Source organism: Trichechus manatus, unplaced genomic scaffold, assembly GCF_000243295.1.
Source record: "Trichechus manatus latirostris isolate Lorelei unplaced genomic scaffold, TriManLat1.0 scaffold00025, whole genome shotgun sequence".
In the NCBI taxonomy this organism is placed as follows: Eukaryota; Metazoa; Chordata; class Mammalia; order Sirenia; family Trichechidae; genus Trichechus; species Trichechus manatus.
In genome coordinates, this window is record NW_004443961.1 from 3,869,348 (window position 1) to 3,875,758 (window position 6,411).

General features: G+C 50.9%; 1 protein-coding gene across 1 annotated transcript in view; it reads right to left on the bottom strand.

Annotated features, from left to right (window-relative positions):
* The window catches only part of GLIS3 (GLIS family zinc finger 3), a 549,271-nt gene extending 544,866 nt beyond the window's left edge, over window positions 1-4,405 (bottom strand). Inside the window, exon 1 of the mRNA XM_023728586.1 lies at window positions 3,989-4,405. The gene's annotated coding sequence lies outside the window, so the exon portion shown is untranslated. The remainder of the gene's footprint in view (window positions 1-3,988) is intronic.
* Between the last annotated feature and the right edge of the window lie 2,006 nt (window positions 4,406-6,411).

The following is a 6,411-nucleotide window of genomic DNA, read 5'->3' on the forward strand; positions in this document are numbered from 1 at the left end:
GAACTGCCCACCTTTTGGTTAGCAGCTGAACACTAACTACTGTGCCACCAGGGCTCCATATGCATATATAGGTTACTATAACTAGTATAAACACATATATATACATACACACACACACACACACACACACACACACACACACACATATAATAAACCTGAACCCATTGCCATCGACTTGATTCCAACTCATAGTGACCCTACAGGACAGCAGAACTGCCCCATAGGGTTTCCAAGGAACAGCTGGCAGATTTGAACTGCCAACCTTCTGGTTAGCAGTCAGACACCTAACCACTGTGCCACCAGGGCCCTATATACATATATATGTGGGTTTGTATATGTATATGTGAATACATATATACGTATGAATATATATATATTCATACCCAAAATCAAACCCACTGTTGTCAATTCCAACCCATAGTAATCCTATAGGATGGAACAGAACTGCCCCACAGGGTTTCCAAGGCTGTAAGCAGACTGCCACATCTGTCTCCTGCAGAGTGGCTGGTGAGTTCAAACCACTGACCTTTCAATTAGAAGCTGAGTGCTTTAATCACTGCACCACCGGGGCTCCTTATATACAGAAATATATATATATTTCTTTTTTTATTTCTAACCTATTTTTTTTCAGAGTCCCTGGGTGGTGCAAAGAGTTAAGCCCTCAGCTACTAACTGAATGGTCGGCAGTTCGAATCCACCCAGAGGCAACTTGAAAGAAAGGCCTGGTGATCGACTTCTGAAAGATCACAGCTATCGAAAACCCGACGGAGCTCTGTTCTACTCTGACACACACGGGGTCGCCATGAGTCAGAATCGACTCCATGGCAACTGGGTATGTATTCTTCATACTACATTTATCATACATATATATAGGTTTTTCATGCCACATTTACATATTCATCCAGTTGTATTTTTTATACTGTAATTATCACTTCTACTGAAAAAACACATTATAAATGAAATACATCGTTATGTATTTACATACTACATATTTATTAGACTATATTTATGTATTATGTTATGTGTCTCATCCTCCTCCTTGAATAAATACAGTATAAGTGAGATGTGACCACACAATCCTGAGTCCTCCGCTCTGCGGCTTATGGAACCTGTTTAACTACAGTTGCACGTTCCTAACCTACTCCTCCTAGCCTGTTCCTTTCTTTAATAGGAAAAAGTAGCCCAGAACCTCTATCCCGCTCTTCCAGGCAGGCACTCTCCGTAGCTTTATCTTGGCGGACTCGTGAACAGTGACAAGTCCTACGGAAAGCGTGTTACAACCAATACAGTCAGTTGAGCCCTGAGACCAGGCACGCCTTCCTTGTTGTGGGAGCTGCTGGCATGACGGAGGCGGCCGACTGCATTCTGGGCTGTCGTAGGGGCAGCGCCTCAGCAATGTCTCTGTCCACCTGCACTGGGCTCACGCTGCACGCAGGCCTGTAGCATCACCGTCGCTTGAGGAGAAAACATGGCTTCTGATTCGCTAGTGTTCTTCCTTAATGCTACTATATTATGAGGTTCCTGGGTAGCACAAGCAATTTGCACTCATCCGCTAACCAGAAGGAGCCCTGGTGGTGCAGTGGTTAAAGCGCTTGGCTGCTAACTGAAAGGTCAGCAGTTTGAACCCACCAGCCGCTCTAAGATATGACAGTCTGCTTCTGTAAAGATTCACAGCCTTGGAAACTGTATGGGGCAGTTCTACTCTGTCCTATAGGGTCGCTGTGAGTTGGAATTGACTCAACTGCAATGGGTTTCGGGTACTAACCAAAAGGTTGGTGGTTTCAACCGACTCAGCAGCACCGCAGAAGAAAGGCCTGGCAATCTGCTTTTGTAAAGGTTACAGCCAAGAAAACCCTGTGGAACTCAGTTCTCCTCTGTAACAAGCGGGGTCATCATGGGTCAGAACTGACTTGACGACAATGAGGTTTTTGTTTGGTTTATCATATTAAGTATCGTCCGGCTATCTAATTTCTGCAAGCCAAACTCTTCCAATCACTTTTAAAGGGGAGTCCAAATTATCTGACCTACTGAAACACTGTTGTGTCCAGCAAGCAACATTAATTTATCAGTTACAAGTCAAGATGGTAGTTACCCTTGGGGGCAGGTAGTGACAGAATGGAGTATGAAACAAGTTTCTAGGGTGTTCTAGTTCTTGATCTAGATGCTAGTTACCCCATTGTATTCAGTTTGTGAAAATCTATCAAGCTTAAAGTATGTGTACTTTTCTGAAGGGTTATTTCACCTCAAAAAAAAGCATGGCTTTTGTGTCAACTCTGCTTGAAGTTAAGTGAGAAACTAGGAAACCTTGGAACTTGAGCAGCTTTGAATCAAATTACATGTTAGTATCATTTTAAAGACTTTGTTATATGCCTCCTCCTCCTTGAATGAGAAGGGCAACATGTTCTTATCGCGTAGATTTCATCTGTGCCCTTTGTCTTTAATATCTTATTTTCAGTCCTTACTGAGTCTATGAGCCAAAAAATTTAGGGAAAAGTTAAAGACAAATCCTTTATTTCCACCTTCTTTATAATACCCTCTATGGAAAACGATTAGAGAAACACAGGAAATCATTTCTCCAGGGATGAGGGTGTGCACAAGGTGCCACTTCCGGAATGATCTCCTTCAAGAAGTGCTCCTTCTTTGCATTGCGAGAATCACAAATGAACATTCCAACTCCAGAGATCAATAACGACACCATGAGAGTGACAACAGTGTAAAGAATATCCTCGGATTGAATTTCATAGCAGGAAGGAACAATCAGAAAAAAACCACTGAGAATACTGACCTCTTCTGAACCAACGGGACTCTCCACCAAATAAGTGAAGGCAGGGGCTGGTACAAGACATTAATAGGATGCTATTTAACCTCCTCATCCTGACTATTTTGGCCCAGTAGGAACGTCACCCACTAGGTAGATCCTAATGAGCCCCAGTGGCCCAGTGGTTAAGCACTGGGCTGCTAAATGAAAGGTTGGCAGTTCAAACCCACCCAGCAGCTCGGAGTGAGAAAGACCAGGCGATCTGATCCCATGAAGACCACAGTCTAGAAAACCCTATGGGGCAGTTTTACTCTATCACATGGGGTCACTATGAGTTGAAATTATCTCAACAGCACCCAACAACAACAGGAGGAACCTGGGTTCCATCAATAAAATAGGTGACTTTCCTATATAGAGCAATAACCACTTCTTCCCAAGCAAATAGGTAAGCCAACTCCAAAGATTCAATCCCTGAAACCCGACTGCTCTTAAAGAACCTGGGGTAGAATCAAGTGATCAGAAAGAAGTTGTCCTCCCAAAACTGTTCTAAGGTGAACCAAGGAGACGGAGAGTTACTTAACTATTCATACTTAAGGAGTGCAGAGTCATCTAACAAGGAGGCAAGGGAATTAACTACCAATAAGGAGCTGGCAAGGATCTGTTCTGTTAAACATAAGGTCGCCATAATCAGAGCCCCCCGGAAGGCAATTAACACCAACGCTAATGACCACCACCAATAAGGAAAGGTGTTCTGGAAATGACTAAAAAATATGCCCCCACCCTCCCTTTCAAAGGCAGAGTGAGAGTTAGCCTGGTTGCATAGACAACTAGTAAAAACTGTACAGTAGGGCATTTAAAAGCAATCCTTAAACTTCAGCATGTTCCCAACTGCAGAAATAACACAGCATCACACACTCCTGTCTATGAATTGCTACGAACTTTGTTCATGAACAACCTTCACTGTGGCAGATCCTTTTTCTGCAAACTTTTGTGGCTCCCACCTGCTTCACCTATCACCACTGGAAGCAAACTTAGGGGGAGAGAGGAGAGGAGAAATGAGAAGATTAAAACCAGCACAATTTCGTACCAAAAATTCTCTCCCTAGCTCTGTCTAAAAAGGGAGGTCCAGTGGAGAATGAGACAGGGAAACAGCCCTCTCAGCTGACTCCCAGTCCCAGGGAGAAATCGTGACTCATCAAAGCTGTCAGAGGGTACAGAAAGAAGACTTACCATTTGTCTTGAGTTCAGCCCCAGGCCAAGAAATGCTTTCTGAACTGGGAACCTTGAGAGTTTGTCCCGAGTTGGCCACACCTGGCTAGCAGCCCCCGCTGTCTCTGGGTCTAGGTTTCCTCATCTGATCGCAATCGCCAAGGCTGCGTGGAGCTTTCACAGTCCATACCTGAGATCCCTCTTTCCCAGAACCCAAAGAGAACTGGCCCGCTGCGAGGTGGTGCAGAACTCCCCTCTCCTCACCAACTCCAGGGTCCCTGGGCCCCCACTCTGCAGAGATGCTGGTGTCCTGGGAGAAGGAAGCCGCCTGGGGACGAGGGTGCAGACCCTCCTCTCTGCAAAAGGGGCTGCAACCCTGAGTCCCGTCCCCACGGACGCTGCTCCCAGCGACTCCGGAAGTAACTCTCCCACCCCACCCCCGCCGCGGGTGTAGACGCTCCGGGCAAGAGGATCACAAAGCAGAGGGGCCGAGGGTTTCTCCAGGCGAGAGGGGGTTAGGGAGATCGGGAAGAGGCGCGCGGGACCCGGCAGGAGGAGCGCAGCCCTGATGGGTTCCCGGTCTTCTAGCCGGGTCCGGGGTCGCGGCGGGTCGCGGGGCGGAGGCCGCAGGCGGGCGGGGACGCGCCGCTCCCCGCGCCTCCCCACCCCCCCAGTCCCTCCCCACCACCCCGGTCTCTAGCCTCGGTCGCTCAGCGAGCGAGCGAGCAAAACAAAACAAAACAAACTCGTACGGCTTCCTGTTGTGCAAGCCCGTCCCGCGCGAGCCACCGAGAGGGTAGCGCCGCGGGGACGCCCGGGCTGCGCGACCCAGGGAGCCGCGCCCCTACCCCGCGAGTGTCCGACCCTCGGGGGGTCCCGCTTCGCCCTTCACCTCCCAAACCCCGCAGAATTCTAAAGAGGGGCCCCGCGAAGCCAGAAACGACTTTCCCCAAAGTTTCTCCCTCCAGGTACCTAACTGAATCATCCGCAGGATGACAAATCCGCCGGAGCCAAGTTTTCCAGACACTTGGGTGACTTCCTCATCCCCGAGGTGACTTGTCAGCTCCAGTGAGTAACGTGGAAGTGGCGCTCGGGGCAAGGTGTGTGTCTAGGAAGAACGGGCTGCTCACTCACGCTTTCCAGAGAACGGCGGAGCCAACTTCAAAACACACACAGGGTCATTTATAGGGGCTGAAGCCGCGCGCAGGACAAAGTCCCCGAGACTGAGACACTTTCCAAACAGTGCTGACGTTTTGTCGGGACCCATAAAAATGTAAACGCGCGCTGACGAACCTTGGGGGGAGGGGGGAGGGATGTGTGCGCGTCTGAAAGTGTCTGAGCATCGCGGCGTGGGAGGGTGGCGGTCACAGACCCAGCGGCTGCGGGGCGCCAGGCTGGTCCCCGCCACGGACACGGGTCCCCAACCCCAGAGACTCCCCGAGCAGTGGGGACGCGGGGTGGGGCGAGGTGAGCGGACACCACTGCCGCCGTGGAGCGCCACGAACGCGTGGAACTTGAAAAGGCAACAGTCTCGCATGTGCGCGACAGACCTCAGGTCACCCCATCCCTTCTCAATTCTCCAAAGTGTCTCCGCAGTGGGGACGTGGAGTGGTGTGCACCGACCCCGTGCGTCCAATCACTTGCCCTGACTTGGTAGCTTTCTGGCCCCTGCAGTTTAAAAGAAAAACCCAAAACAGAAACTCTTCCTCACAGATTGAGGAACTTTAAAACCTTATTGATTTCCTTCCCGCAAACACAGCGCTCTTCGCAACTGTCAAGAACGCAGCTTGACCCCAACTGAATCTCGTTGCGATCCATCTCCATAAACACAGCAATTTTTGAGAATCCGGCAGTGGGGGGTACGCACAGCCATAAAGGGGCGCCAACCGCCCGGGTTCAGCAGTGACAAACTCCGATTCCTAGTTTGCGTCTCCACTCCTCCACGCTTCAGCGCCCGCTTTCGCTCCCTCTGTCGCCTGCGAGCAAAGTTCCTATGGCATCCACTTACCAGGTAACCGGGATCTCCACAACAAAGCCGGCGTGTGGGTCCCCTCCTGCCCCGGCCAGCCTGCTGGGTGACAGCGGTGCTCCAGCCTGCCGCGCTCCACGGGCTCCGGCTCTTTCGGAGACGAACCTTTCTGGGCGCCGAGGGCCGGAGTCGGGTGTGTACGCGCGAGTGCTCGGACAGCGGCGACGGGGAGGAGGCGGAGGGGGCGGCGAAACCTTCAGCATCAGCTCATTCTCCCCCCACGCACACGCACACCGGCGCGGATAGTGCTTTTAAAAAGTTGCGTTTCCACTTGGAGCCTCGCCTGTCCTGCTCATCCTCCTCGCCCCGGGCCAGGGGATGCGGCTGGGGGCCGCCCCGGGACGCTGGCTAATTGCTGCCGGGAGGGTCCCGTCGGGGGACGCGGGGGCGAGGCTGGCCGGCGACTGGCGGCGCA